The sequence below is a fragment of the Ictidomys tridecemlineatus genome, chromosome 9 (assembly GCF_052094955.1).
Source record: "Ictidomys tridecemlineatus isolate mIctTri1 chromosome 9, mIctTri1.hap1, whole genome shotgun sequence".
Taxonomy (NCBI): Eukaryota; Metazoa; Chordata; class Mammalia; order Rodentia; family Sciuridae; genus Ictidomys; species Ictidomys tridecemlineatus.
The window spans coordinates 48460295-48479544 of NC_135485.1; the positions used below are offsets into that span (position 1 = coordinate 48460295).

The 19250-nt window shown below is 31.4% G+C and overlaps 1 protein-coding gene across 12 annotated transcripts in view; it reads right to left on the reverse strand.

The window, feature by feature from the left end:
• The window catches only part of Epha5 (EPH receptor A5), a 333364-nt gene that overhangs the window by 92659 nt on the left and 221455 nt on the right, over positions 1-19250 (reverse strand). The gene's annotated exons all lie outside the window — the stretch shown is intronic.

Below are 19250 nucleotides of genomic sequence, written 5' to 3' on the forward strand. Positions count from 1 at the left end.
TGGTAAAGAATTGACTAATATCTTTTCTGATGTAGGTTACCTTTATTTTTGCAGGGTTTACCTTTTATAAAAGACACAGGAAAAACTATCATAAACTATCATATGTGTGTGTTTATATGCAGTCATCCCTCAGCATGCACAGAAAATTGGTTTCAGGACTGCAATCAACAACATGCACTGATGATCAAATCCTTATAAAAATGGCATATAGTATAGTTATTTGTAACACATATAAGACTGATTATTGGGTCCTTGTGTTGACTAGTAAAGCCACAGATATCTTAGTTTATGTTAAATACACTCTTTGATGTTCACACATTACAAAGTCACTAAATAATGAATTTCTCAGTTCTCATTTAGCAGCACAAGACATTTACATATAACATACATATATCTCATATACTTGTCTTATCTATATTTCTTATAACATGTAATAATATGTAAATATTATATAAATAGTAAACGTTCTATTGAAACATTCTATTGCTTAGGGAATAATGAGAAAAATCATCTGTGCGTGGTCAATGTAGATGCATTTTTTTCAAAATATTTTCAAGTCATGAGTTGAAAATGATTGAATCCAAAGAAGTGGAATTTACTGATATGGTGGGTTGATTTCATGTGTTCAGGTGTGGATAGAAAGACAGACAGTATTTTCTATAATGTAAAAGATGTCAGCCACAGTGAGTATTATGTAATCAGAGGAACAGCCCCATCTAAGTAGTAAGGAACACCTGGTGAGTTTAAATTACGTAAATGCACACACACACATACACAAACACACACACAAACACACTTCTGACTATTTTGCTTTTTATTAGCTTTGTCCAGACAAAATAACACACTGTGATTTGTCATATTCAATTTTTTTGGACATTTCCAGAAAACAATCTAGAGGTACCACCCTAGGAGACTAGAAGTACCACTTAGAACAACAGACTGCAAGAACAATGTTTAGAAGGAATGCATGTTAGACCCCCAAAACAACACAGTTAACTTGGGATGGGGGAGAGGCTGATTATTTTAAAGCAAAAGAAAGATCATTTCACCCTCTACTTAAAACCCTCCAGTGATTCTGCATCAACTAAAGGGGAAACCCAGCTGTACAGTGTGTACAAGGATCATAGCTGTCTGGTCCAAGCATCTTCTTGGCTTTGACCTCTTGCTGTTCTTCACTAGCTCTGCTCCATACTTGCTGTCCTGCCACACTCCTGCTGAGGGATATGTATACAGGACTTTCCAGCTTTCAGAAGTGTTCTCCCCCAGCTTCTCATGGCTCCCTCCTTCACCTCCACTGAGTTTCTCAGAGAGGTCATTCATGTCTACTCAACTTACTCTAGTAAGTGACTCTCATCTCCCATCACCTCTACATTCCTTTTGCTTCTTTAGTCTTGTTTTTCTCCATAGCTGTTATATATCACCACCTGACATACTACATAACTTAAGTATATTTTTGTTTGTTTCAATCCTTCCAACTATAATGTATTTGATAATGGCAGAAATATTGATTATTTTGTCCACTCTTGAATCTCTAGCATCTAGAACAATGTCTAGGACAGAGAAGATGCCAAAGAATATGTGCAGAATGAATAATTTTTTGTCATTTTTGATCAATGACAACAAACTAAAAACATAAATTTGGAGTAAAATATATTTCTTTCAATAAAATTACAAATTTATATAAAATATGTAATAGAGCAATATTTAAGTACAGTAGTTAATGTTTTATATACCAATTTTTATTCTCTTAATTTCAGAGAATGGTGATATTTTGGTGCAGAGAATGCACATTCTCAGCTTTGTCTTCCTTTCTTAAAATGTCAGTTTCACAAAGTTTTTTTAATACTATAGGATACAATGTGTGCATAAAAAAGCCCAAATAGTCCATATGCAGTATTGAAATGCAGTTTGTTTACTTCCATGGAAACAATAATTGACTGGCAGTTCTCACAGTAACATTCTAGTATAAGTTTGAAGTTAGTTCCTATTGATTTCCAGTGAGGATAGTCATGTCGTAGTTAGCACTGAGGATAAAGCATCCAAAAAAAAAAATATGGCAAAAGGTTAAGAATAAGCTTTGGACCCCTGGTCCGTTGTAGCATTTGTAACAAAACAGTAAATTTACTAAATTAGTAAGAGAGGAGTAAGGAGAACAATAGATTTTTTAATGGATTTGTTCAGGAATAAATTATCTTATTTTCCTATTACCACTGTACATTTATTGCATTATATAGTAGTGTAAATACAAAGCAAACTTAAGTCTTCAAAGTTCTTTGCTCACTTTACTAAAATACAAATATCATTTTAGATTAGCACATTTCCTAAAAATAGCAGTTTTCACCTAATGAATTGAAGGTATGGCCGATTTTCTATTCATAATAAGAAAAATAGAAATAGAAAATTATATTTATCATTATGATCCACAAAGGCAAGGGATTATTTAGTTTAGTTCACTGTTATGTTTCCTGGGGTAGAAAACTGCTTAGCATACAGATATTTAATAAATAATCAAGAAATGGATAGATGAATGAATGAATGGCATATATATATATATAGTATTACTCAAAACTCAGTTTATTTCATCTATAGATGCACATATTTTAAAAATTGAATCAATGCTTTCAAACAATCAACCATTCCAAAATGAAGCTATCAAATAAAAATCAACACAGACATAACTAGCCTAAGGTGAAATATTTTGATATTTACTAGCAACCATCAATGTTAAATAAATTATATAGCTTTCAAAAACTGTTTGATTTAACAAATGCCATTGTTTTTCAAATTCAGTTTTCTCAGAGGCTAAAAATTTCCTTTAAAATAATGGTTCAGAATGGGAGAATAACATCACTTCGGAGCTCAGAATAGTTCAGAATAATTTCCTCTGTGACAAGAACATCTTTGCATTACATGGGTAAAGCTTATGAAAGTGGGGACACTGACAGCCCCTGGGGACATAATGATGATGCACAAATTGTGAGTGGCAGCAATCCTCTACCACTGCAAGGTATTTTATAGGTATCATGCACATTACAATAACTGTAACCAGATTTGTCAGCATCAAGGGGTACGTTCAATTTATCTTATTTGCCTCCCTCACTGATACCTTTAGCTCATTCTCTGTCCACTCAACCTTTTATTAAGGAAGACTGGTATCAAATGAGAATGATGACTTAGAACATTTCTGCTTGTAAAATGTTGTAGAATGATGTCAAATCATAAAACTATTACTGTCCCTATGCAAGAAGATGGGAAAATTACTAAAGAAATGAAGTTGTGGAAATAACAAAATAGTTTATACAACTCTGAGTTGCAGCTTTTCCATATGTGAAAATATTCATGTGGAATAATACAGGAGATACTGAAACTTTAGGAGAGTAACATTCTCTGCTGTGGAATAATTTTGGTCCAATTTTTAAATAAACATTTAAATTTAGAATATTTGTAGAAAAATAAAGAGATGGTAAAGAATTACTATATACTTCATGCCTAATGTTCCCTATCAATAACATTTTATATTCATAATATACATCTCTCACCATTACTAAACCAACATTGATATATATATTAATAGTAACTAAAGTCAATACATTATTCACATTTTCTTAGCTCTTACTAAACATCCTTTTTTTCTGTCCCAAGATCCTACCCAACATACCACATTAGTCCTCAGTTTTACTTAGGTTCCTCTTGGCTCTGAGAATTGTTGAGATTTTCCTGGATTTGATGATCTTGATACTTTTGGGGAAGACTGATGAGGAATTTTGCATACCATCTCTGAAGTGAGATTAACTTAATATTTCCTTAATATTAGACTAGTGTTTTAAATACTTGGGGTAAAGACCAAGGAGGCAAATTGCTATTCCCCTTGCTTTATAAAAAGATGACATACCATCATCATAACATCACTGGTATGTTAACTTTAACCATATAACTGAAATAGCATTTATGAGAGTTCTCCACTGTATTTATTTATTTTTTCTAGCTCTTTGTGTTATATTCTTTTCACGGAAGATACTACATATGATGAACCCTTAAAAAGTGGGTATTTATGACACATTTCCTTGAGAATAGAATATTTACATAAATTATTGTGAATCCTTCTACATATAAAATTTGTCTATTCTTTGTCATTTTTACAATTTAATCTTGTATTTATGGTTATCAACATGGGCATGCTTGTGCTGCTTTATAATTTGATTCTGTATTTTGTTACTCCAATTGTTAATACATTATCCAGTCTTTCCCTCATCATTGTGGGCAAGTCTGTTTTCTACTTCCCTTTCTTTCTTACTGACACTGAAAGGACAGATGCTCCAGGCTCACCTTGTTTATATATGCTTCAGTCCAAGAATTAGCCATTTCTCCTAGCAGTATTGGTATCTTGTCTTAGAGAAACATATTGGAATTTAAGATCTGGGTGATAGGTAGATTCTTTCTCACTGACATGCCATTGCATCTAGGTTGACAGAGAAATATGAATATGTGGATGTCAACTTCTGAGTACCTATAAATATTTCTATGTAACTCCAACAATATCTCTGTCAATCTAAATATGAATATATACTGATTTGTTAACTATGACCAAGTATGACATGGTTCATCCTAGTCTCATTACCTTCCTTATCTGTAACCATCCACTCCAACAGTGACACCCCCCATTTGCCATTCAGAAACTTAATTGTTTAATTCCAGTATGTATGTCTAGTTGTTTAGTTATAGTCAATCCATGTCTCTTTGATTTATTTATAATAATATAATCCAGAAATATCAGTTGAAAAAAATGATATATAAGAATCCTGCCATCAAAATTACATAAAAAGAAATGTCCTCCCAATTCTTCAGATAAAGGTATAGTGCTTCCAAATGCAAAATAGGTAATATTAGAGTCCAAATTGGCCTAAAAATCTTGGCATTTAGCCACTTCTGAATGTCAAGCTGCTTAACTTAATGTTAAGTTGCTTAACTTCTATGATGGTACTTTTTAATTTTTTAAATAGAATGATAATGCAAAGTTGACATCAGATTGTATATGTACAATGTCAAATACAGGGTGGGAACAAAATGAATACTGTTTGTAAAAATATCCATTGAAAAATATTAAATAAATGTTTATAAGATGAATAATGGATTCTCCATAATTTCTTAAATATTTCATTCTTCATTATTAAAATTATCTGCAGCCTCTTCTCTGAAATTGGAATTTTTCCAAGTGCTGGATGAGATTTAAAAAAGTATTCATATGGATAAGATTTTTCATTTTTCCACATTCAGATTTTATAACTTTATATGAGTAAATAGCTATGAATAAACCTCCTTAATTTATTCAATGAACCTAACATGCTACACTTTTAAGAGTCAAAGGAACAGTAGTTCACTTAAAAAAGAATAAAGTCATCATCATATTTTAAACAGAGTGAACATAGTAAACATATGAACTCTTGACTGTGTCAAATGGAAATAAGAACATATCATCCTTCAGTATCTGTAGCCAATGCTGTCTGTGTAGACCAAGATAAATTATAAGTAGAATTAAATATCAGTAACTAGCATTAAGAAAACAATGCATATAAAACTAAAAAATAATTCAAAAGTTCTGTCACTGTCCATGAATGTGTTAAAATTTTATCAGATAGAACTTCTTTAAGTTTTCTACCAAAGCCTCTGCTTATGAGTAATTTATTAGTTCACTTAGACATGTTTCAGAATACATGTATTTCATATATGATTGCATAGGTTAAAGTTTGGCCAAGTGGACTGTCAATATCAGCCAGATGAAAGCCTCCATTTCTCTCTGCCACCCACAATTTATCACACTTGGGTGCTTTATGTTATCTAGGCAGCCCTGAGGCCAGTGCTTAAAAAAAATGCACATAAAAAAGCTTCCTTCCAGAAAATTCAGACTCAGTAGTTCAGAGTGTGAGTTAGGATTGTGTATTTTTAATATTATGAAGGAATCAATCACCTTATCAGTACAATTCAGGAAATATTAATGCTAAACCATAATAAAGTTAACCCTTCTTTAAAGGAAATTACATAGATTTACAACCTGAGCCTGGAAGTTGGATCAGAATTGAGGTTTTGTCAACTTCTGCTGTCTTGAACCTTTGGTACACTGTTTCTGTCTATTCTCAGTATCTTTGTTACTGTATTTTTCTTTCTCCTGTTGGGAATAACTTCTACATATATTTGCTATTTTCCTGACTTTTTGGCATCTTTTTGGAAAATTTATTGTTTGTTCATTCATACATAATCTGGTTTATTCTGATGAGACTATCATCTCCATAAAATTAGAAAGCTCTTAGGTCTTTAACACTATTGCCTTATTCCTCAGAAGACTTTATGACAGCATCCTAAAACATACACCTGCTTGCACTCTCCCTGAAACTAGATTGAACAACTTCTGTCAAACCTTTCATGCCTTTAGTGGATTTTTTCCTAAGGACACTCAATGTGTTAATCACACAATAATTTCTGTTATGTGACAGTCCATGAATAAGGGAAAACTAGGCTGTGTATGCTCTATCCTCTGTCTAAATTTCCAACCTCATTCTCTCTACTACTATTTGTTCCCTTTTAGATACATGATATATTTTTTGTTCCTGAACACACTAAATTTGTCCTGCCTTAGGACATTTTACACTTGCATTTCTACTTGTTTGTCAATTGCTCTTCATTTTATTAAAGAGTTTGAGAATCAAGTTGTATTTTCAGAATAGTCTTCCTGTCCAAACTACCATTTGATAATTCTTCATTTGTCTTTATAATAGCACTACCTGAAATTAGATGTTTATTTTGTCATTTGTCTCCTATCCATATTTTCTACAAAATTATAATCTCTGTGACAGGAACCACTTTCTCTGCATATTCACTAACATGCCTTGAAAATGCATAGAACAAACTAGCATCTCATTTTTCTTAAATGCATAAATTATTTCTCTGGTATTTAAAGTTAATAAAGAATATATTAAACTTGATCCTATTTTATAGTTATCAACTCAAGTCAATTAGCAAATGAATCATTTTAATTTTCTTATCTTACTTATTTGTAATCTCCTACCCCAAGAGAGGTACCCATCATCTGCCATCTAGTTATATGAAAGTTCAGATTCAGTGCATACGTCATCAAAGTGACATGTCTTTCTTGTTTTGGGCACAGAAGGTGTAAATATAGGTATTTAAGGTATATATTGAATACATAGATGACATAAATAAGAGTATGACAGTGGATATTAAAACAAAAAATCTGTGTTATCGAAATATTTCAAAGAAATTAAGAAATTTTAGGGCCAAAGAATAAATAAATAAATTAATTAATTAATTAAGCTTACTTTTAGTTAATACTCTACTACTCATATTTTATTAAATCAAAGCTAATAAAAATTGCTGAAAATATATAAATGTATTTATGTACACATGGAAAATTTTATATTTATATATTATTGAATTACATATACCTATGTCAATTACATAATAATGGAAACTTGAGTGTATTTTGAAATTCAAATATATTCTCTAGGACAAGAATGTACTTTTAAAATGAAAACAGAGAAAGCATGGGTTTTAGTTCTATTGTTTCTGATGATCCTCATCAAAATGTTTCCATTCTTTCACTTCTTCACAAAGAAAAGTGGAGAAGGAGATGAAGAAAGAGAAGGAGATGGCAAAAATTGGCAGGTAAGCTCTGGATAATCTATTAAACTGAGGTATAGCTTTAGGAATTCCAGAGATGTTGAATTACAGGAAAAGCAAGACACAAATGTAATCCATTTATCTTTAGATTATGTTTTTAAAGTTGAAACAGTACTGACGTTAGCTTCATGTTTGTCTCCTCTATTTTTCTAAGTGTGTCTAATTACTTTCTCATACAACAAATTAAATGCCTTTTGAGAATGAGCATACTCACATACACACACACACATACACACACACAGATTATCCTCAGTTTACAATGGCTTACATATTGATTAAACTCTCATAAATTGAAAATAAGACACAAACACAAACAATATACCTCACTCACTGAACTTTCATCTTAGTAGCACAGTACACTATAAAGCATTACCTGTTTCCCCTCATGATCATGTGGCTGACTAGGAGCAGCAGTTCACAACCATTGCCCAGCTTCCTGAGAAAGTACAGCCCATGAACACAGCAAAATTCAGAAACAGAACTCTAGCATCTATTGAATGCATGTTGCCTTTGCACCATCATCAAGTCAAAAAATCAAAAGTCAAATGGTCATAAATTGGGGCACTAAGAATTAATCTACAAACATACACTCACATGTACTCATACACACAGATGTGTGTACCATTTATAGATGACTTAATGAAGCCACATATAATGATTACTTTGTCATATTTATTTTACACTCTGTCATTTGAAGGTAATAAAGTAGATTTTTTAGAGTAAATGAGAAATGCAGTTGCTGAATTATCAACCTATCTAAAATTGTTAGCATGGAAAAATGTATATTTGCACAGCTGCATATATATGTGATATATGTGAAATATTTATACTTCCAATTGCACATATTATCAATCATATATATTTATTATATACTTAATATATCATCCTTACTATATTGTCATTTGATATTAGTGGCTTAAAGAAAACTACAGCACATTCTCAACACACCTGGTACCCATGGTCTCTATAAAGAAACAGAACGTTTTAAAGGTTTCTTCTTCAAACAAAAATTTAATCTGCTCTTTCAGACAAAAACCTACAATCACTCCATCTTAAAAGCCTGCAATCAAATGTTTTGGTATATGATCTCAGGGATATTTCAAAACAACCATTTCACAAAAACCTGGCTTCAAAAATGTCAATAGTTCCGGAGAGATGATATCCTTTATAATAAAAAGAACCTAAGAGCTGAATCATCCCAATAGGTATCATTTGTTTTTCTCAAAGACTTAAAAATCATGAAATATGGAAAATTAAATATTTTCAGGAAAAAATAAAAGTACCTTGATTTAAAAAAAATATTTTTGATGTGATCATACTTAAAACATATGCTTCAAATATGATTTTGAAGTCACATTCACAATTATGTTAATTAAAGGGCCAAACAATAAAAATCTAGAACAATATCACTGGCATTTGTAGTCAACTTTCTCTAAAACAATTCTGAAAATTACAAAAGTAGATACCAAATGTAACACCATATAAAATGATGACCTAGGGGTTGAGGTTGTGGCTCAGTGGTAGAGCACTTGCCTAACATGTGTGAGGCACTGGGTTCGATTCTCAGCACCACTTATAAATAAATGAATAAAATAAAGGTCCATCAACAACTAAAAAAAAAAAATACTTAAAAAACGAATGATGACCTGCCTCTTTTTGGGTAGTGAACATTAATTCTGCATTAAAAAATTGTTATATAGTTTGTTTTACATTTATTACGTGTTATTATACTTCAACAGAATTTCTAATACACAAAGTGGCCTTGGTGCCAACATTTGTTTAATCTTAATAACCACAATGCCCATTTTATGAGAAACAGAATTTAAATAATGTTTGCAGTAATCTTTTAAAATAAAATGAGGCTATATCTAGCAAATAATGTGCACAGTTGGAAAATTTTAATCAACAGAGAATTATTCAGTTACAAGGGAACATAGTTACATATGTAATATTTGATGTTGTTTTCTTAGTATTAAACCTCTATTAAGGGATATGGCAATTCATTTTATAGGTGCATAAGTACTAATTAAGTCAAAAAACAAACTCCCATATCCCATGTTCTTTTTTAATAGGGAAAAATTAATCCATTGTAAATCCATACTATATAATGTCTTGTTAACCACAGAATAGGCCAATAACAGTAATAAAGACTTAAAGTACAAATTCTAATTCAATTCTTAATTATGTCAAGATTTTCACAATCTAAACCAGTCTGATCTGGCATTGTAAAAAACAAAACAAACACATCATAAGCCTAGACAACCTATTTTATTTCCCTTCCAACTTCCCATTATTTTAATCTTTTATGAGTAAATAAGCAAGAAGAATTGTTTAATTCACCATAATTCATGATGATAAATTACCATTTATCTACTGATTACTTAAAGAACCAGGGTAGATTTCTATTATCTATTAAAATTCAAGACCATATCATCTTCTTTTCCTAAATATATTCACTTAGAAGCCATCTGCCAAGGCTTCTTTAAAATCTGGAGTTGTGCCAGAAGACACAAAAAATTAAACTTTATGACTACAGAACAAAACAGGAGACCTGCTGCTCTCAGAAACACCTCATTCACAGATCTGTAAATAGTGTCACTCTTGCAGATAGGTGTAATCTCAGCCACTTGGGTTGCTGAGGCAGGAGGATTGCAAGCTCAAGGCCAGCCTTGAGACCTAGTCTCAAAGAAAAGGACTAGGCATATAGCTCAATGTAGTTCAACATCAAGATCCCCTTGGGTCAATCCTTAGTAATATTAATAATAGTAGTAATAATAATTAATTAATTAATGTAATTCTTAGTAGCAACATGACAGCCTTGATCTAGAAAAAATACAAGATTAATGATTACAACTAGTCAACATTTTAAAGTCTAGAAGAAAGTCAAATCACAACATTCTGTTCCAAATTAGTAATGTTTTCAGACATTCCTTAGTTCTTACTATAGACTGCTTTCAGTAAATCATACCACACATTTTCTAAGCTGTGGCACTCTCAGCTAGTGCTTAAATTGCATATTAGGCCATTTTCTAGTTAGAGGGATTGTAGAGAAATTTTCAAAGGCAACCAAATATAGCATTGTGTATTTGTCATCAAAAGTTCAAACAGCATATGGTCTATAATTTTCTTGCACTGGAACAGTGATTTATGTTCATATTTTCCAAAAAATGTAAATTAAAAAAATATATATGTATAATCCTGGATATAAAATGTTCAAGATGATGCATTTTGTAAAATGTCAGTGTTTAGTTAGAATAAACATAATCCAAATTTTACTTAGAGAATTGTTTAGCAAATATTTTCTGAATAAATGAACAAATACATGCCTGGATAAACAGATGGTTAAAGGGTCTACCGTAATGATCTTTCATGAGAGAACACTACATTTAAATTAACATTACATATCAGACACTTTATAGTCTAATCACTTCATACACATTAACTCATTCATTCTTTCCTATATCCATAGGAAATAGGAACCGTTATCTTCACCTTTGGAACAGAGAAATGTTAACTATGTCTCCAAATTCAGCCAACCATGAACTGACCCAACTAAGCAGTCTTGCTTGACAGTTTGATTCTTAAATCTTAGTTCATAGGATAATAAAATAATTGCTTATTTAGAGATATTATGCTTAATATGTAATTACACATCAGATTGTCACAGATTAATCATATTATCTAATTTGTCTTTTAAATATTTTAATATACTAATTTTCTTAATATTTTAGAAAACTAATTGCCAAAAACAGAATAGAAGCAACAGTCTGTGATAAAAGTTAGGCATCTCTTCATTGTCTTGTGTAATGTATACATCATTTGACATGGGTTTGGGTCTAATTTGAGTTGTACCAACTATAGCAATGGTTCACAACCATTTTATTTATCATAGCACACCTATATGATAGCATTTAAATGTATGAGAGATTTTTATATATTCTTTACTGATGAAACTTGAAAATTTCCTTCTAGAAATGCCCAAAGATAAATCTTAATCCTCACACCCATTAACAGTACACACATTAAGACTGCTCTCCATGTGCTGTAACATAGATAAGGTGGACTACAGATTTTTAGTAATTCCCTGCATGCTAAATGCAAATTCAGTCTTCTCTACTACTCAGAAGTGCAAATCACTTGAAGGCAAATATTATCATACAGATAGCTATAAACATCCCCTAAGTTATATATATTTTAAAATATATGTCTCAAAAACCTTAATACTTTGTGGTTAATAACAGAGTAACTTGGAAGTAGGAACAGGACATGCATGTGCAGCAGCCCAGAAACGATCTGGAGGGTTCATATTTAAATCTCTTTCCTGTGTGTCCTCGGATATGCCTTCTCCAAAACTCATCTCTCTATTTTGTAGACTTTTAAGAGAATCCCAGAAGGGAAAAGAGAGTTATCACTGACTCTCCCTCCTTCCCTTTTTTCTTTCCTACTTCTACTGAAAAAAAAATGAATATGGCCCAGACCAGTGAGTTGAACTACTACCATCAACAGCCCTGCATGTCCTACCCAGTGACCATGAAACCAAAAATGTTAAAAATAAATTGTTCAGGAATAGTATTAGATATCACAAATACAGAAAGTTAGACCATTCCTCTGAGAAACGATCTATCTGCCTCCCCAACTAGACAACACTTAAATATAGTAAATGGTCTCATTTATCTTTGTATTCTCTGTAGAAACCGAACCAGCATATGGTATGTGCCCAATTAAAAACAAATGATCCAATCAATCAAGAAGCCAATGACACAGGAAAGTGGTACAAGATATTCTTGACAAGTGGTGAAAATATAATATTATCATTAAAAATATAATAAAATCTTGGCTTTTAATTTCTTTGGATAAAACAGACAAATTTCCTTTTACTTACAGATGGGCTTTTATTTAAACTCTTAAAAATCAAACATGAATACACTTGAGAAAAAGACTTCATGACATTATACGTTTTATTCTGTCTTAAGTTGACTGTTTAACTACACATGTGATGACTAAAAATGATAGAGAATAAGCAATTTTGTGAATACAAGAAGGAATTTGGTCAAATAAAAATTGCATGATATTTGATAAACATATCTTTTTTTTTAGGTGCTTGTAATTGACCCAGGCTGTTGTATATGCTATATAAGCACTCTATCACTGAACTATAACACCTGGGGCAAGAAATAAGCATAATAATATTAAGGAAATTTTCAAAATCATGGTAATATATAATTAACTACATGACTTTGTAAACATATTTGTAAATGTAAAAAATTATCAAAGATATTGGGGGCTGGTGATGTGGCTCAAGTGGTAGCTTGCTCGCCTGGCATGCGTGCGGCCCGAGTTCCATCCTCAGCACCACATACAAACAAAGATGTTGTGTCCACGGAAAACTAAACAATAAATATTTTTAAAAATTCTCTCTCTCTCTCTCTCTTTAAAAAAAATATCAAAGATATAAAGCTGAAACAAGATATAAAGCTCAAACAACTTTTGATTTAGTAAAATCATTTGAAATTACTGGAAATACAGTTTATTAATATCTCTTTAAAGACAATGTCTATACCAAAAAACCTGAGACAAAAGTCAAAATATTTCTGAAAACTTATGCAAGAATCACCTAAGTATCCCAAGACTGCTGTGTTATCTTTTTATTTAAGCTAGTCTATATATAATTTTCCTTTTAATTTGCAATTCATACCTCAAATATTACTTCCAATTACTGCTGTTATATCCTCTTTTTTATAAAGAAGTTAAGTAGACATGCCACATAAGTTCATAAATTACATATAGCAGGAGAGCTGGAACTCCATCACATAGACAAACTTATTTAACATCTCTGTTTTAAGTACTGATAACTCATAAATAGTGGAATAGGAGTATAAAGTCCACCTATGTTTAATTCTAAAACACTTCACCTGTTGCTTCTACAAATGATGTAATGAAGTATTGAGTACATTAATTCAGAGAGATGCAATTTTTGTCTATTAATAAAAGCATGGTATGCAGATTATTAAATATCAAAACAGTAATAAAACAAAAAATAAATAAGATTATTTAGTATCTAAAGTAATAGGTAAAATCGAGGATTCAGACTTTCTTTCAATTTATTAAAATACTATATATTTTTTAATTTTTAACCTAGTCCTCCATATATTTTGATAACCTTAAAAGGACTTAAATAATTAAAAAAACATGTTTATTACTCAATAAAATAGAATCTAAAGATAATCTAAGTAAAATTTAGGAAAGGCTCTGTATTAAAGTATACATAAATATACAACAAAATATTTTAAGAACCAGTATAATAAGTCATCTCTTTTTTGGTGAAAGTCCTAAAAATCCTACCGATATTTTTTATTCCCCTTGTAATATATGATGATAAATTTTTGTGGGTCAGGATATAAGCATGTAACTCTTGATTTAATTCATCTGGACATTCAGATACATTTTAACAGAGCATTTATACAATATCATAATTTATTAGTTTATTACTGATGCTTAGACAAATTATAAACTTCATGGATTAAAACAACATGATTTTATCGTTCTAGAATTTAAAGTCTATAGTCACAGTGTTAGCAAGGCTTTGTTGCTTCACACAGGAGGCTTTAGGAGGAAATCCACACATCTTTTCCAGCTTCTAGATGCTGCTGGCATTCTGTGCTTCCAACCCTTTGCTCAAACCTCTCTTTCTGCAGTCACATCTCCTTTTCATCCAGTTCTAACTCAACTTTCATAAGAATCCTAATGATTACATCAGTCTCACAATAGTGAAGAGTCTCAATTTCAATATCCTTAACTAACCCACATCAACAAAGTCCATTTTGCCATGAAAGGTAAATATTCAGAGAGATTGGAATTAGGGATTAGGATGCGAACTTTTTTATGGAATGTGTGTGTGGGGGGGCGGGCATTGTACATGTTCTAATTTTCACCTTCTCTATTGTGTTTAACTTCTACCACTTTATAAACTTTGCCTTCTCCCATGATACTATGTTGACATTATATTTATGATAACATCTGTACAATAAAATTGCTGCCTGCATCTATCAAAGTATATTTAGATATGCATATCTAAACATATTATGTAGGGCTATCAACCCTAGTTTTCAGGTTAATGTCATATTTGTATGCATTCATAGTTTCCCCCCCTTGAAACTCATACTTTTCCTATTTTCCTGTGAGCAATTGGACATTGATCTAATCCTCTCTGAAACATCACTACATATTTTTAAGCATTCCGTTCCTTTGATCTATCTCTGAATCCTTCTCCATTCATCACTTGTGTTCTACAGAAATTAATACAACTTGCCATCAACTGTTTTGTAATTCCAATGAAGGAAGCAGAAAAGTCCCAGTTTAATCAAGATTACTGTCTCATAATGTTGCAACTCATCTAATAAATTATTATGTCAAAACCAAAATGCTGACTACTTTTATAAGACCATAATCTCCCCAACCAAAGCCATGCTCTATTCAGAAAGACTACATTGGCCACTCTGAAAAAAGAAAAACACAGCCAATCACGTTGTTTCATTAAGGTATAGTGATTAAAATAAAGTCCACAAAGGAAACAACATAAAATGCAAGTTCCTACAACTTTCCCTATTTCTTTTCCTATAAGCAAATTATGGTATATGTAGACATAGGAATTTATAATTAACTATCAATACTACATATAATAACCTCATAAAAGGATGAGCAAATTACCTATGTTATCCAAATCCTATCACTTGCTCATAACCATATATATATATATATACCCAGGGAAAGTTCATGAATGTTTTATTACCACACATTAAATCCCAACTTACTGTCACTGAGAAATTTAAATTTGTATTATGGATGTCTGGAATCAGTGCATGATTTGTATACACTGATACAGGTTTCTTGGTGCAGAGTAGAAACCGTTTAGTTGATCAAGCATGCATACTGGCTAAGGAAAATATTTGCAGCATTTAAATGAAGAAGTGTGCTTGAAGCACAATAAATAGTAGTAATAGCATTTATATGGTCTTTTAATCTTCAATGGAGTTTTTAAGTGTTGAAAAATAGTAAGAAATCAAAATATTACAGGCCTTGATATTGATGATGTACATGGCTGCAAGGAAAGAGCTGGGGTATCTAATTAGATTGACAAATTCTAGAAATATCCTCAAAGAAATTAAGGTTTATAAACAAAACTTTTCTGATGCGCCAGTGTTTTTCTACTTCCCATTCAGTGTTCCTAAAATGTCTGTTTGCCAACTGAGAAGTCCAAATCTTAAATTAGGAACAGTTTGTATTCTATTTCTGCCACTATCAAATTAGGGTGTTAGAGCAGACTATCTCCACTATAGTCTCTGAAACTTAAAAACATTTTGTAAGCATGGAAATGAGGCACTGGAAAGAAAAAAAAAAGAAAATACATCCTGAATAGATGGATGCAATTGCCTGACAGGTGGTGGTACTGTGTATTGATTATAGGTCCAATTAAATACCTGCATTAATGAAAATTACATATTCTATAAAATTTTAAACACACGTTTTCTACTCTTAGGTATTAAACATTTATTGGAATGGTAGAATTGAATTAAAAACTTCCTCAGGGATAGAAGATACTATAGTATTCTCAATTAAAAATGATAGCAAACATTAATAATGTGACAAGTGTATATACAATCAAGTTCTTTTAGGTAAAATAGACAAAACTGCTAATGAGAGAATTGCTTAATTTGACCAACATTTGTATGAAGCAGGCTAGTTTGGGCAGACTCATCTTTAAGACAGAGTTGCTCTGATTAAATAAACTTTGAACAATCAGGAGTCACTGTGTAAATAATTGTAACTGAATGAATTATATTTTTTAGACATGTGAAGAAATATTTGAATGCTTTTTGACCTACAGTTCTCAAATTCCACTAATGCTCCAAATAAGGAGGCAAAAAATATAATTAATTTCTAGTGATATGCAATCTCTTGGGACATTTAAATCTGTTAAATCTGAATTCCTTCCCTTATACTATAAAACTTCTGTTTGCTTTGAGAACCCAATGATTTTATGTCCTTATGATTAAATCATCCTCAAATAAGTAGACAGAAATATTGGTGGACCAATCTAAAGATATTAATAAATCTAAGATAATTTGTAGTGTACATGTATTTAATTGACTATTTTTTTTACATTTCTGAATAATCAAAACATTGATTAAACTATTTTTAGATTTAGCAGTAGAGAACACAATTTTGGAATGCCTGCATTTTAAAATAGTAAGTTATCATATGATCATGTGAATATAAGAATTATCACAACCATTATTAACTGACTGTTTTGACATGAGATTATTTATCCATAACTAACTCACTGGGACATTGAAAGCTTAATAATTCTCTTATCAGAAACAAAATGCCAATGGTTGTTTTTTCCCATAATTTAGTACTTATTTCTTTTCTTTTTATCTCCTCCTGGATAAATAGGACCAGGGTTTTGGTCTGTTTAATTCCATTACAATGACATGGTAAGGGTGAAAAAGATTGTTTTTTGCAGAATTCACTGCCAGAAATTTATGAATGATGTGTTAATTTTTGTAAATGTGCCTAAAGATAGTGAAAAGAAACTTTATTAAATATGTAAACAAAATAAAAATATAAAATAAAAATTTCTTATTGGGACAACAGAGTGCTACCATTGCTTTATTTTATTTTCATTTTTCCATTTTATGCATGTATTTCAGAGTCATTTTTCTCAAACTTATTCTAGAACCTCAGCTTACAGTATTCTTGCAAAGAGAGCATCATATTGAGTTTACAAGTTTTTACAAACACCTCTGTCCACCTATCAATGAGTTATACTCTTCAATGTTTGGGTTATAAGGGTATTATGTGGTGAAGAAACAGGAAAAGAGGCTTGATAAAAAATTGAAAACCAGATTAATTGTCATATCACTGATTTTATAATTAGGATAGCTAGTATTATTGTTGTTATTATTAATATTTTATTTTTTATTCTTTATTTTTATGTAACTACTGTGTTTCCAAATCAGTGCTCCTTCTATAACTTTATGCCCCCAAATCCTAATGCAAGCAGTAAGCAGTGGTACATGGGGATTACTTGATAAACATTGTGATTTCTATTGATTGACTGATAGCAATACTGGGATTGAACCCAGGAATCTACCACAGAGATACATTCCCATTGCTTTTTATTTTATTTTGAGATAGGATCTAGCGAAATTGAAAAGGCTTTACATGAACTTTCAAATCTCCTTTTTCAGCATTGAGTAATTTGGATTAAAGCCAGTGCTACTGTGCCCAACTAATGTTTGTGATTCCTATTGCTGACACTGCTATCGCTGGTGCTAATGAGGGTAAAATAAAATTGTTTAATGATAATAAGGAATTCTATATAAATAAAAAAAAATGATCACAAAGGCCTGGTAAATATAAGAGATTGTAAGGACTTGTTTGATAAGATATGAATAAAATGAAAATGAGAGAAAAAAATCACAAGAAAATGCTCAAAGGCTCAGATGTGCAAAATCTGAAACAAGAAACAAGAGACTTAAGGATATACAAAGACTGTCCTTTTTGAATTAAAGGACTTTTAGTAGCAAGTACTCTGATAATAAATCTAAATGGTTATGATAGAATCAAGTTCTAAGAGCTCTGTAAATCATAGATTCAATTGTACTGAAGGCAAAAAGAAAAACACAAACACAAACGAACCCATAACATGAAAATGGCATAGTAAGAAGACATCTCTAACAGTGTGTGTGTAGGATGTCTAGCATAGCACAGGTTTGGTAGACCAAACAGTAAATGATATGCAATCATGGAACTGGATTTTTAAAAGAAAAAAAGCAAAGCAAAAGTGGTCCTATCAGGTTTTTCTGCCATTTAAAAAAACAGACAACAACAACAACAACAAAAACTGTGTACTTTGTTTAAGAAAGTTGAGCAATAACTATTCAAACTAAAACCCTACAAACATCCCGTGTATCCCTCATTTTTATTATAAACATGAACATTTGATCAGTTGAAAAACTCAAGAATATCATGCTCCCTCTACTAACACTGAATTGATTATAAGTTAAATTGATCAACAGTGCCCCGGGATTCATTTCTAATAAGTTCTTTCCCCCCCACTAGTCTTTCCTTCCCTCTTAGAGGCCACTGTAGATGAGAGTTGTGTAATTAACCTTACTCAAAAATATCAGTGGCCTCTAAATAGTAAATTATCACCATCACTTATGAAGTTCAAGCCCCTAAGTATGGCACTCACAAACCTTGGCCTTTTGTTGGCCTGTCTTCTTTCTCAAACCCTTTCATTATACTTCCAGTGGCATTTCATGCCAGTCATCAAGACCGGCCTACTCAAAACTGCTGGGACAACATCTAAAAAGTCTGAAGAGCAACAGTAGAGACAAATTCCTCAGGAATATCAGGAAGCCCGGGAAATGAAAATTAACTTTATGAAGTTAGCGACTAACGAATTGATTTTATTTGGAAGAGAAAAAAAAAAAAACATCAAAAATTTGAGTTCAAAAGAAAAAAGAATATAAGTAAGAAGGTAAAGGTAAATT